General features: G+C 41.7%; 1 pseudogene; it reads left to right on the top strand.

The window, feature by feature from the left end:
• LOC121760774 overlaps window positions 1–14,565 on the top strand; it is a 39,356-nt pseudogene that overhangs the window by 23,217 nt on the left and 1,574 nt on the right.

Here is a 14,565-nt window from a genome sequence, read left to right as displayed (position 1 = left end):
GCACACTCGATATATACAACCAACAAAAACCTCGTTTCAGTACTCCATATGATTCATGAGTAATGTAATGAAGATATATACTTAACGAATGAGTTGTGGATGACCTCATAATCAATAAAATAATGACTTATTTAACTTATTAATTTATAGAGATTTTGTATCATTGATAAATTAAGTTTTGCAAGTGAAAGAAATTTTACCGTATATTATTATCATCCGCTCACAATCTACATCACTGGCAAATAAATTAAACACAAGTTTTAGTTACCATTTAAAAAATGTATATTCACATTATTATGTTAATTAGAAGTTTGATTGGTCTCAATTATTATTATTTGTAGGAGTAAAAAATAGTTATGGATTTACGTATATATATGTACATTATCGAGAAGTGGATGCCAAAAGTATCTTAGATTGGTGTCCAAATTTGAACTATTTTCAAATCAGAATAATAAAAATTAGTACTATAGACTATAGTGGAGTAAATTATAAACTAAAAAATATAAAAAAATTAGAATATTAAAAAAAAGTGTAAAAAAAATTAAAAATCTGCAACAACAAAAAGTGTAAAAAAAATTAAAAATCTGCAACAACACGTCGCCCCTCTCCCTCTCCATCTTCTTCCTCTTCCTCCTTCTTCTTCCTCTCCCCCTCCCTCTTCTTCCTCTTCCAAATGCATAAAAATTCAGAACTTGGGACACAGGAGCGGCCCGAACCCCCTCCAACCGGAAGCTCCATCGCCTGCAGGCCGGACCCCGGGCGCGTCCCTGGGCCTGGGCCGCAAATTCATCACCTCCATCGCGCGGGCTGCGACCCAGGTGCGGTCCGGCCCGCGGCGTTAACCATGCTCTAATGAGTCTAGTGTGAGAGTTATAAACAGTGTACTTATTACATAATCCAAGGATAACAGTAAAACAAAATTTGAAAATGCAAGAACATGATGTAATAATTTAAAGGAGAAAACTATATTTGTGTTTTTGTGGTGTATTAAGAATGCACAAAATGAACATCAACTTTACGAATGATTGGCGTGGATGAATTATGATCCCAAACAGACCTTCTTGTAACAATATATTCCATTCCTGCAAATTGGTTTAAGAACTATAATTTGTCGTACAGTATTTGTGAAATTTCTGTTAATAGTAACTAGAGATGATCATTAAGTGTCGGTTCTATAAAAAATTAATCATATAGTAGTACTCCGTACATATTTTTAGAAGAATATAAACAGTAAAATTACCTATATGTATGTCACTATACTTTGCATTGTTTGTTTGAAAAAATCAAAGGAAAATTTGAAACGATTTTCCGACCGTACGTAGGGTCGTATATCTGTGTTTCCGCCAGAGGGGAAGGAAATAATATTTGGGTGAATTATTAGTGGAATAATAAATTTTATAAAATGGAAATAAGGTTGATTGACGTTTATAACTATGATTGACCACATTCATAAATGGGCCGGCAAGCAAAACACAGAGCAGTGTGGAGGAAAGAAAGTGAGACAAGACAGTTAAAAATAACAATAAATAAAAAAAGAGAGTAAAGAGGTAAGAGTGGCGGGGTAGGCTGCATGCTGTCTGTGCAGCTTTGGGAATCTAACAACAGCTAACAAGGGTGGAGAGAGAGAGAGAGGGGGAAAGATCTACAAACTCACAGATTATTGCTCTACTTGAGTTTGTTGATTTTAGATGAATAAATTCTATTTCAGCCCCACCCCAGAATTTGTCTGCCAAACATTCATCACAATTTGGTCAATTTTCACTCAATCTCATTTTTACAATTATGTAGGCATCTGCATTCGGGTTTCAGTTATTTTTTATCAAAACTGAAAAATCGAATTTAGTTCAAAATCCAAACCGAACCGAATCCGAAAAATCAAAAACCGAACTTAAAAAACCAAAAAACCCGAAAAAACCGAAAAACCCAATATATACTAATAAAATATTTATATATAATATAAAATTAATAATACATATATTATATAGTAGAATTTATTAAAAGAATATACTATATATTATATACTCTCTCCGTCCCGCACTACTTGCACTTATTTCCTTTCTGGGCGTCCCAAGTTATTTGCACTCTTTCCATTTTTAGTAACAATTTATACATACAGCCGTAATTGTTGACTTTGTCTATCACTCATTCCTTAATCTCCGTGCCCAAAAGGAAAAGTGCGAGTAGTGCGGGACGGATGGAGTATAATATAATATATTAAATTAATAGAATATATATATGATTCGGTTTTCAGTTTTTTTCTTCGCCCGAACCGAACCGAATCGAACCGAAAAACTGAAATTTTTGTATTTTCAAAACCGAACTGAACCGAAAAATCGAAAAAACCGAACCGAATTTCAAAATTTCGGTTTGGTTCGGTTCGGATATTCGAGGTCCGATTTTTTTGCTCACCCCTACAGTTATGTGTAGTGCGTGACTAAAAGGTGATAAGTACTCTCTCATTCCCACTAAATATGAAACATTTAATTTTGTCCACAGGAACAGTGCAATTAGTCTCGGAGGAGCAAATTTACAAGAATGCAAGAATGAAACATTTGATTTTCGGCACGAGATTTTATATAGTATTAGTTTGTGAGTTAATGTAGAGAGAGTAAATTAAAAAGAGGAAAAAATAGAGACGGTGTTGTTTCCATGTTAAGAAACGTTTTATTTTTAATGAGACGATCCAAAAATAAAAGCTTTTTATTTTTAATGAGACGATCCAAAAGTAAAAGCGTTTCGTTTTTAATGAGATATGGGGAATATTTATTTCAATAGAGTGAATTATATAGTTAGTCCCTTGGTTTTTTTGGGTTGTAAACATTATAGACCCTTGATAAATAAAAAAATTGGCATACCGCATACCATAGCATTCAATATAATCACGAAAGAGATCATTTTTCATATTTTTGGATACTTTTATCGCCAAAACGCCCCACAAGCCATGGATGGCAGTTTTGTACATTTGAATGATAGGGGTGCATGTCGATTTTTTTTATTAGGGATCTATGGTGTTACAACCCCAAAGACCAGAAACTAAAGGTGTAGTTCACTCTTTTTTATATATTCTCAAAACCCCTTTCTTTTGTCTCTCTTCCCACTTCTTTTATTTTCCATCCCCTTCTTTTGTATTTTTTTCTTATATATACAAATTCATAAAAATGGATATTGCTTCTTCTACTACAGGTGGTTTGAATGGTTACAAAGGTTGTTGGTGGCTAAGGTTCGGGTAAGAATATTGTTGGTGTTGAGAAAGAGCATCCATTAAAGTAGTGGTAGATCCACAATGTGAAAAGTATATAATGCTTTACTTTGTGTGTGAAAATAAGGGCAAGATGGGTGGACGCCATTTTTCCAATGGTGAAAATAAGGGAAAAATGGGTGGGTGTCATTTGGATGGCAGTTTTACGAACAATGAAAGCTGAATATTCTCAAAATCATTTACACATACAACATCCCATCAATTATTTTGTAGTCAATATTTGAAGTTGAAGATTTGGAGGATGAGAGTTCAGTTGAAAAATGAAAGTTAACGTATGATAAGGACTATTTCATGCATCGGTTTAGGGGTAAAATGTATGCTACTTGATCAGTTTATCGCGCAAAGCGAGTGTTAATTGTGCAGGAATGCTGCTTGACCAATGCATCAAGGCCAAGCTGATCAAGCTGGTACAAAAGGTGAAAAAGACCAAAAAATCGGGGGAGTTGATCAAAGGAGTGATCAAGCAGTTAGGCGGGGCCACTGCGTTCTATAAGAAGGACACGTGAAGCTAATGAGCTGGATGGTGATCATCATTCTGTTATCAAGAACGACGTTCTAGAAGGGGACACGTGCTGATACGCAAGACGCAAGGACGGAGCTGAGTCATCATTCAGTTATTGAGGAGCGACGTCATTCTAGAAGGAAGGTACGTATCAATCAATGAGACGCTCTATCACAGCGTGAGCGAATATCCTCTGCCGAGATCGTTATCCAGGTGGAGGTCGTTGCGGCGAGCTTATAAATAGAGCATGTGCCACCATAATCAAGAATCTTCTTTTCAGCATCTTCCTTTTAGTTTCTTCTTTTATTCCGTTCTAGTTTAGTTCTCCAGTTTCAAAGATAGATAGAAATGGTTAGTAAGAGAAAGGTTCAGTTAGAGAGAGAGAGACCAAAGGGAGCGTGACAGAATATTCAATATCTGTTCGGCGCTGTCTCAAGTTTCCAACGGAGAGCTTCTCAGCCTTACTCGCTTTCCTACTTTCGGAAGTTGTTAGCTTAGTTTAATTCCGTGTTGTTCCGAAGTTAAAGAATCGATCTTTTGTATTCCGCATGTTCACAGTACATGTTTTGGAGTCCTGAGTATAAAATCGGAGTTGTTTATTTTCGTTATCTTGTTTACTGTTCCAATTTAGTTTGTTTTGAAGTCTCTAATCCAGTACTTCATTATGTTGAATGTCAAGATGTTTTTGCAATTTCATAGCATGCCTAGGTAGTTAAGTTCTTATTTCCGTCTGTCGCTTACTTGATCCATTAATTGTGTCAGCATGATGAGTAGTTTGATCAAGTAGTTAGTTTACATTCTGCCTAGCATAAATCCAGTAGCGTAAAAACTCCCAACTTAAAGCGTGGCAGCAGCCGAACCCTGTTCACTACTCACACACTCGATACACCGGTTTCTCTGTGGGATCGACCCCGTTCTTGCCGCTTTACTGTTAGAGTAGTGCGAGTTTGGGAGTTATAAATTATATTGGTGGTGAGCGAGAGAGAGAATGCCTTGATCAAGTGGCAACGACATTTGCTAACTGATCCACCCGATCGATGATAATCTGATATTACTTGATTCGCGCGTAGCTCGATCAACCGACACCACCAACGTATATATAAGGCCATCCGCAACGCTGTCTCTTAACCGTCTCATCTCTTAACTATTCATGGGCCCCACTGTACTTTTCACTCCATCTCTTAACTAAGAGACAGAACCTGCAACCCTCCATCTCTTATCCGTCTCTTAACCATCTCATCCCTTAACTATTCATTCAATTTCATTTTTTATTTTTATTTCCAACAAATTCAATTAATAAAAACACACTTCATTAAATAAAATAAAATTACAACTTAAAATTCTTAAAAAATAAAAAAAAAACATAATTAAAAATCCTAAAAAAATGAAAAATACATAATTTAATTTCTTCCGCTCACACTCTCTAAATTCAAAATCTCAATGCTCAAAGAAGTAGAAAAAAGATCATGTGCGTCTACCGGTTGCCAAATTTTGCCCAAATGTGCTCCATTAGATCATCTTGGAGTTGGGCGTGGGCGGTAGAATCACGGATGCACTCCACTGCGAGGCGGACTACTTGCGGTAGAACTTCTCGGGGTTTCTGGGTAGAACCAATTTCCTACCTCAGGTCCTTCGTCGGCGACAATCATGTTGTGCAAGATTATGCATGTATATATGATGTCGACTATACTCTCCATAAACCACGTACGAGCCGGGGCTTTGATAATGTTGAACCCCGCTTGGAGAACCCCGAACGCCCTCTCCACATCCTTTCGAGCAGCCTCCTGTTTCTGCGCAAAAAGAGCATGGTTTTCGTTCACCGGCCTGTTGAACGTCTTCACGAAGGTTGGCCACTTCAGGTTGTGCCGTCAGCAAGATAGCACCCCATTTTATACCGCCGGTTGTTAGCGATGAAGTTGATGGCCGGCGCTTTACCATCCAAAACTTCGGCGAAGAGGTCGGATTGGTTGAGCACGTTGATGTCGTTGTTCGATCTGGGGACCGCATGCCAAATCCATAGCCGGTAGTCGGCAACGGCCTCGAGTATAACGGTGGGGTGGGTGCCTTTGTGGCCGATCGTGTATGACCCCCTCCACGCCACAGGGCAATTCTTCCATTCCAATGCATGCAATCGACGCTGCCAAGCATCCCGGGGAATCCGTGCACTTCTTCGTGAAGGTGGAGCAGAAACTGACAATCTGCCGTGCTTGGCTTTCGGAGAAATTCATCGGTGAAGGCTGCCTGGATGTCTTTGCAGAAGTTCATCAAGCACATTCTCTCAGTGCTTTCTCCAATGTGGAGGTATTCATCGAACAAATCCGCCGTTTGTCCAGTAGCAAGCTGACGGATTGCTGCAGTACATTTCTGCAGTGTTGTGTGGCTGGGACGGCCAACGGTGTCGAACCCTTCTTGGAAGAACTCTTCCCGGGCTGCCAATGTATTTGCAATGTGGAGAAATAGCGGTTTCCGCATGCGGAAACAGCGACGGATGTAGGTATCTCCCCATACCGGGTTATCACAGAAGTAGTCGTGTACTAACCTTGCGGCGGCTTCCTCCCGGTTACGATGGATGTATGTCCGGGATCGTCTTTGGGGCGGCGCGGCTTCCTCCGCCTCCCTACGTCGATCTTCTTCAAACGATTCTTCCATTATTCGACGCATTTGCTCAAATGGATCCATGAATAGATTAAATTTGGGAGAAGAATAAAAGAGATGATTTAAGATGAAAATTGGAGAGGAAAGAGATATGATTTGAGAAGAATAGATGTGTGTTTGTGTGTGTGAAAGAGAAGTATTTATAGAATAAAAAAGAAAAAAAATTAAAAATTACCGCTGAACGGTAATATTACAGTTATTTATTTTTTTATTTATTTATTTTTTTATTAAATTCGAAGTCCAGGAAAAGGGGGAGGTATAAGCTGGACGAAGTCCAGGGAAAAAAAAGGGAAAAAATAAAAAGGGGAAAAAAGAATAAAAATTACCTGACCTAGAAAAAAAAAGAGATGATAGAAAGGAGAAACTCTCGTAACCCAACGCATCAGTGGTGTAACTTTAACTTTGGAGCGTCTTGGTCCTAACATCCCTGGTGAGGAATGAGCGATCGAGCGAACCTAACCGCTAGGAAATCCATAGGCTTCTTGACAAACTGACGGACTGTTTAGGTCGACGAAGGAAGAGGGAGGATTTGAAGACTGTAGACAATCAGAGAGAACTTAAGCTTGTGGGGACCGTTGCCTAAAAGTTGAAACTAGTGCATGCTTATTTGTTGTGTTTTGTGTTCTTTGTGTGTTATTTTTCTTTTCTGAATCTGTAGTTGTCTAGGTCTAGGAGTCTGTTTTTGTGTTAGTGTCTTGTTTATAGAGTCGTTCTTGGGAACCGTGCATTGAAATTCGCCTTATTTCTTTTTTCTTGTCTTTCATACTTGAGGACAAGCATGGTTTAAGTGTGAGCAGTTTGATAAGGCTAATTTCATGCATAGGTCTAGGGGGAAAATTCATGAATTTACAGGGTCTAACACTTGTTTTAAGCCAGGTGTGTAGAAGGAATCCGCCAGGTCCAGGAAGGGAAGGCGGTAATCACACGCTCGAGGAAACTGGCGGATAAGTGAACAATGTGCGAAAAATTGCTTGACGGAGGAAACCTCGGAGTTGAAGGGTAGAATAGAGATTTCTACGAAGACTCTAGAAGGTTATGTCCGCATCTATAAAAGGGAGAAGCATGCACGCTGGAGTGATCTGCTCGGTGTGAGGCCTAGCTAACAGCCTGTAGCTTAGTTCACTTTTCACACACTTGGGTTCTTTTCGTGGGGAGATTCAGGGTGACTCACTTTGGGTTCACATCTAGCTTTTTCACGTTTTTGATTGGGTTCTAACACCGTCCTTCTGTGGGGCGAAGAAACAATTTAATTTCCGCTTTCGTACTTTGCTGATTTCGCCGAGCTTCGCTGTTCGAAGCTCGGACCTCTGGTTGTTTTTACCATTTATTCCGTATTTTATGCGAGTTTTATTTTCAGTTATATCGATGATGTTGATTTCTGGTTTTGCGGCTATGATCTTCTGGAATTTGAGTTAGTTTACTTGTTTTGGATGCGTTTCGCAATTGTTTTCTGAATTTATGCAGGTTGTGGTTGGATCTGGGTGATCGGAGTCTGTTTGTTGATGAATCGGAGAGTTGAGTTCGCTGGTGTTGTGGAGATGTTTGTGATTGTTTGAATTCGGAGTTGATCGGAACAGATCTGTGAAAACCGGAGTTATAGAGTCGATTTTGCCTGTTGTTGGGTTCGGATCGCTTGGATCCGGAGTGGATTAAGCATCCGACAAGAATCTGAGCAAGATTGATTAAATTTCATGCCTAGTTTACGTGTTTTCATTTCATTTCGTCTAGTTTACGCAGATCTGATGTATTTCCGGTTCATGGTAAGTTTCCAGCATCCAAATCTTTATATTCTGTTCGAATCCAGATATATGCTCTTCTTTCTCCATTTGCGTGCTTGAATCGGTTAGGAAATTTCATGTCGTTGTTAGTTGGAGCATAAGTTTGTTATTTGCAGCTTTGGCCGTACTTACTATATTTGGAGTCATGGTCCCCGCCGTTTTATTCTCTCTGTCTAGTCTTAATTAGTTAGGCGTTTACTCAATCTAGGAAGTAAAATGCGTCTCTCAGTATTGAAGTCTGATTCTATTTTCCTTTCCGTGTCCTAGGTCTAGCATTTACATTTCGTGTCTAGGTCTAGAGGTAGTTAAAATTCTCAACCCTTTTGCGTGGCAGCAGCCGCTTGTTTCCAGAGTCTCTAAGCACTACTTCACGAATCCATCTTCGTGGGATCGACCCCGCTTCTCTATACTAATTTATAGTATTCGGGTTGAGGGATTTATTTTTGAAGGGGAGTCGAGTGTGTCCAACGACAAAAACACTGTTGTTCTCTTGAGTTCCTGGACCTGGTGATCCGGTGGATTTAAGGAGCGTGGTGTCTTGACCGAGCACTTGCTTTAGTTTTCTCTGTGCACACTTGACTTACTTACTATCACTGCTTACAGAGTAACCACACCTTCAAATGGCGCCGTTGCCGGGGATGGATGACGTGCTTTGTGTTAGTGTTCAGAGCCTGTAGTGTAAATAGTTTTTATTTATTTTCTCTCTCTTTTATTGTAGTTTATGAGTAGAGGCTCAAGATCTACCTACTGGAGCAACTCATCTGGGTGGAAGCACGACCAATTTAACTGGTGGGTTAAGGATACAGTCTCTACTGTGACCACCAGATCAGGGTTCACCACGGGAGATCCGTTTCCGAGTGAATTTACTAGCGACGAATCTTGGACGTCGTCAGGACGCGAAGATCCAGAGTCACCACCCGAATCAGAAACAGAGTCAGAAACAGGGGAAGTAGAGGAAATAGTCATGGTGCAAGTAGTAGATCCAGATCCAGATCCAGAGATCGGTTCGCTCACTGCCCATTTAGATGGAGAACCAGCTCAAGCAATAGTGATGAATCCACGCCAGAGGACTATTGAGATCAAGACAAACGTACTCTGCATATTGCCAACGTTCTCTGGGCGTAGGAATGAGTGTCCGTATGAGTTCCTAAATGAATTCAGTAAGTTGTGTGGTATTCAGAAGAGGCCGAATGATGCAACAGAGGAGGATTATCGCCTACGTGCAATTCCATTTACCTTGAAGGGGGAAGCTAATACGTGGTTATTGAGGTTGCCCCCAGATTCTATCCGCACATGGAGGGACTTCAAGTTGGAATTCTTAGATTATTTCTTTCCATCCAACAAGACGAATGCACTGAAAAAAGAAATACTAGAGTGTAAGCAGGATTACGATGAATCGCTGAGTCAGTATTGGTCGAGATTCAAGGGGTTGTTGGATGCATGCCCGAACCACCGAATGATAGAGGCAGAGACCTACTCTCTGTTTTACGAAGGGGCAACTCCTAAGTCAAAGGACTTAATGAATTCCTCGAGTGGAGGGAATTTCACAAGAAAAAGAGGAAGTGAGGCAAGAGAAATCCTGGGGAAGTTGATCGACGCTAAAAAAACATATGATAACCCTAGGAATGCAGTGAGGAGAGGATCGATGCATGTTGTAAGGGAGCAAGAAGATGACAAAGTAGAAGCAAGAATTGATAGGCTCGAGAAAGCTCTTTTGAAGGCGATTGAAAAGACGATTCCACTGGCTTCACAAGGGAAGGAGAAATCTCCTGGTCCAGGAGATAATCAAATTCAGCAATATTACGGGACCCAGGAAGGAGATTATCAGGCCGAGGTCAATGCAATGGGAAGTTGGAATCCCGATGGGAGCTGGAATCCAGAGAGACAGAGAGATGCGCCCTGGAGAAACCATCCAAATTTCAAATGGACTGACAATGAGCAGAATCAGCCGGTACCACAACAAAGTCAGCAATTTGCACCTCAGCCCGAAAGACAAGGTAACTGGTCAGGAAGGAATTAAGAGGGGCAGGGCAGCTGGATCAATCGGAACCAAGGAGACCACTCGAGCTGGGGAAACAGAAATCAGAACAGCCAAGGGAACTCTTATGTACCACCGCACCAATGGAATTTTCAGAACAATTACCATGGTCAAGGAAATCAATACAACAACTCTTCAGGAGGTCAAGGAAACGCTCGTCAGGGTCAAGTGAGTGGACCGACTCTGAGCATAGGGCCAGGGCCCAGTCAGCCATCGAAATCACCAAAGAGTATCGATGATATGGTGCATGATCTCGTCAGTTCTCAGCAGCATATGCAAAACAACCTGTAATCGAACAATGACGTAGTGCACAAGCTTCAAGATGCTCAACAGGAGCAAAAGGCAGCAATGGATATGCTGGCCAAGCAGTTATCCCAGATAGCCACTTCTTTGAGTGATATGAGGGGAAATGAAGGGAAGATTCCCACCTCCGTAAGGCCACCGGATAGAGCGAATATAAGTCAGATTACCTTGAGATCCGGGAAAGGATATGATGGGCCAGTGGTAAGAACGAAAGAAGCGACAAGCCCCGAGGAAGGCAAGGACGAGAATACAATTCCTAGGCCTAGGAACGTGGAGGGGGGAACTTCCTGGGTCAAGGATGACCTTAAGACAGGGGATTTGGAGAAACCCTTGCCAAGGTCAGCTGAGCCTTTTTTCCTCGATCCAGAGCCGGAGTTGGAGAACGAGGCAGTAAGGGAGGAAACTGGTGAATTCTTAGCTGAAAGCTCTACATGAGCAGGGAAGCGACTGAAGCCTTTCCCAAGCCGGGGGGAAGCCAAGAAGAAGAAGGAAGAACCGGTGGAGTTCATGGATATTTTCGGGAAATTGGAGATTAATCTACCATTTTTACAGGCCTTGAAATTGCCGGTGTTTAGCAAGTTCATCAAGGAATTTATAGATGGGAAGGCTAGACCCAGTGGGAAAATTTTGATAGGCGAGAACGTCTCTGCAGTGATTCAAAAACGGAGGATGCCTTCGAAATGCAATGATCCAGGTATGTTTACCTTACCCATCTCTATTGGTGATGTAAAAATCGAGCATGCTATGTGCGATTTAGGTGCATCCATAAATGTGTTACCACTGTCTATATACAAGAAGTTAGTAGGGGTAGGCATGGTGGACACGAAAGTTGTGATCCAATTGGCAGACAGGTCATGCATTTATCCTGAATGAGTGCTTGAGAATGTAACAGTAAAGGTACATGACTTGTTGTACCCAGCTGATTTCCATGTGATTAGAATGAGTAATAATGAATCTGCAGAGTCTGGCGGAGTACTTTTAGGGAGACCCTTCCTGCGTACCGCCAAGACTATCATTGATGTTTTTGATGGTACCATCTGCATTGATTATAATGGGGAGAAATATACATTTAGCATAGATGAGGCAATGAAAAAACTTCTTGACGTCGAAAATTTGCATGCTATAGATGTTATTAACCCCTTGGTCCAAGAATACCTTGAGACAGAATTAATGCGGGAACAGATCGAGAAATCCGAGATGAGTCATGCCATTGATAGAGAAGTAGCTAGTTGGTGTCAAGCAATGAACACGAGTGAGTTATCTGATGATGAGCTAGCTGAAGCGATTCTGGAATTCTGTGCGAACCCGAAGCTAGCTAGATCAAGGAAGGCACCTTATGTGGCGAGCATAGACAGTTCTACTGAGTCTAAGAAGGGAATCGCAACAGAGTCGACAGAGAAAAATCCCTTGCCCCAGGAAAAAGATGTCCCCAAGAAAGAATTGAAAACGCTTCCACCTGAGCTCAAGTATGCGTATCTGGAGGAGAATGAAAATTTCCCGGTAATTATTAACAGCAGCCTGACCGAGGGACAAGAAGAGAAATTGTTTAATGTGATCCGGAGACACAAGAAGGCTATTGGGTGGACACTCTCTGACTTGGTTGGAATCAGTCCAGATATGTGCATGCATCACATTCGTCTAGAAGAAGGAGCAAAAGCCTGCAGAGACCCGCAACGCAAGTTGAATACGAACATGAGGGAAGAAGTGCTGAAGGAAGTATTGAAGATGCTATCCCTAGGAATCATATATTCCATACCAGACAGTGAATGGGTTAGTCCAGTACATATGGTACCAAAGAAGTCAGGAATACAGGTGGTTAAGAATGATAAAAATGAGTTGGTCCCCACTCGACTTGTTACTGGGTGGAGGATGTGTATTGACTACCGGAAGCTGAACGAGGCTACTAAGAAGGATCACTTCCCGTTACCTTTCATTAACCAGATGTTGGAGAGGTTGGCGGGCAAGCAATATTTCTGCTTCCTGGATGGATATAGTGGGTATTTTCAAATCTATGTGGATCCCGAGGACCAGGAGAAGACAACTTTCACGTGTCCCTTTGGAACGTATGCTTATAGACGGATGCCGTTTGGTCTGTGCAATGCGCCAGGCACCTTTCAGCGGTGTATGATGAGTATCTTCTCGGATCTCCTGGAGGATTGCATCGAGATTTTTATGGATGACTTCACTGTGTATGGGAATTCATTTGACTCGTGTTTGGCAAGTTTGGATATAGTGCTGAGGAGGTGTCTGGAGAAGCACTTGGTTTTGAATTTTGAGAAATGCCACTTTATGGTCCCCGAGGGAATTGTCCTAGGGCATGTGGTATCGGAAAGAGGCATACATGTAGATCAAGCAAAAACCGATGTTATCTCAAAACTGCCTTACCCGACGAATCAGAAAGAGGTGAGAGGATTCCTAGGGCATGCAGGATTTTATAGGAGGTTTATAAAGGATTTTGCGAGAATTGCTCAACCACTCACTCACTTATTGCATAACGATGTGGAGTTTGTTTTCGATGAGGAGTGTAAAAAAGCTTTTCAGTTGTTGAAGGATAGGTTAGTTTCTGCTCCCATTATTAGAGCGCCCGACTGGAATCTACCCTTTGAGATCATCTGCGACGCAAGCGACTACACCGTGGGAGCGGTGCTAGGTCAAAGAGTTGATGGGAAAAGCTACGTGATTTTTTATGAATCCAAGACACTGAATCAAGCTCAGAAGAATTATGACACCACTGAAAAAGAGATGCTGGCTGTTGTATACTCATTCGAGAAGTTTCGCCCGTACTTGCTGGGGTCGAAGGTGATCGTTTTCACAGACCACGCGGCTATTAAGTACCTGCTGGCGAAGAAGGAGTCCAAACCAAGATTAATCCGTTCGGTGTTACTTTTACAAGAATTGGATTGGGAGGTCAAGGATAAGAAAGCAACTGAGAACAAGGTGGCTGACCACTTGAGTCGTATTTTTCAAGGGGAGACCGAGGAAGCAATTCCAGATGCATTCCCCGAGGAACATCTGTACTATTTAGGAGAACTTCCTAGACCCGTCAATTGGGAAAAGATCATGGCGTTAACAGATCCATGAGATTCCGAGAGAGGAAAATGTCGTCTAAACGATGAGTCATGGTTCGCAGACTTGGCAAACTACTTGGTCACTGGAGAGGTGCCCAGTTCGCAGGAAATTTCCTGGGCCCAGAGGATGAAGCTCAAAAGCGAGGCCAAGTATTATTTCTGGGACGACCCGTATTTGTGGAAAATGGGAGCTGGCCAAGTGATTAGAAGATGCATACCAGAATGGGAACAAAGGGATGTGCTGAACCATTGCCATGCCCTAGCTTGTGGATGTCACTTTGGACCTAGGAAGACTACAAGGAAGGTGTTAGATAGTGGTTTTTACTGGCCTACATTGCATAAGGATGCTTTCGAGTTTTGTCAGAACTGTGAGAGGTGTCAACAGACAGGGGGAATCTCCAGGAGGGACGAAATGGCACAAGTTCCAGTGATTGTGTGTGAGATCTTCGATGTCTGGGGAATGGATTTCATGGGTCCATTTTCGTCTTCATACGGGAACGCATACATACTTGTGGCAGTTGATTATGTTTCAAAGTGGATAGAGGCCAAGGCGACCACATCGTGTGAAGCCAAAGAGGTAGCGAAATTTCTTAGAGCTAACATCTTTAACAGGTACGGAGTGCCCATAGCTATAATATCTGATAATGGGACGCATTTTCGTAACCGGACTATTGAAGCTCTAATGAAAAAGTACGGAGTTCACCATCGCCTTTCCACACCATATCATCCTCAATCAAATGGGCAAGCTGAAATATCAAATAGGGAAATCAAAGCGATTCTGGAAAAGACGGTTAATCCATCAAGGAAGGACTGGAGTAAGAGACTTGATGACGCACTATGAGCATACAGAACAGCATATAAAACGCCCATTGGAATGTCTCCTTACAGGTTAGTATTCGGCAAGATGTGTCACTTGCCGGTGGGAATTGAGCATAGGGCGTACTGGGCAGTCAAGGAGATTA

Source organism: Salvia splendens, chromosome 13 (genome assembly GCF_004379255.2).
Source record: "Salvia splendens isolate huo1 chromosome 13, SspV2, whole genome shotgun sequence".
Classification (NCBI taxonomy): Eukaryota; Viridiplantae; Streptophyta; class Magnoliopsida; order Lamiales; family Lamiaceae; genus Salvia; species Salvia splendens.
Note: the sequence above shows the minus strand (reverse complement) of the source record. Positions and strands in the feature narration are given on the sequence as shown.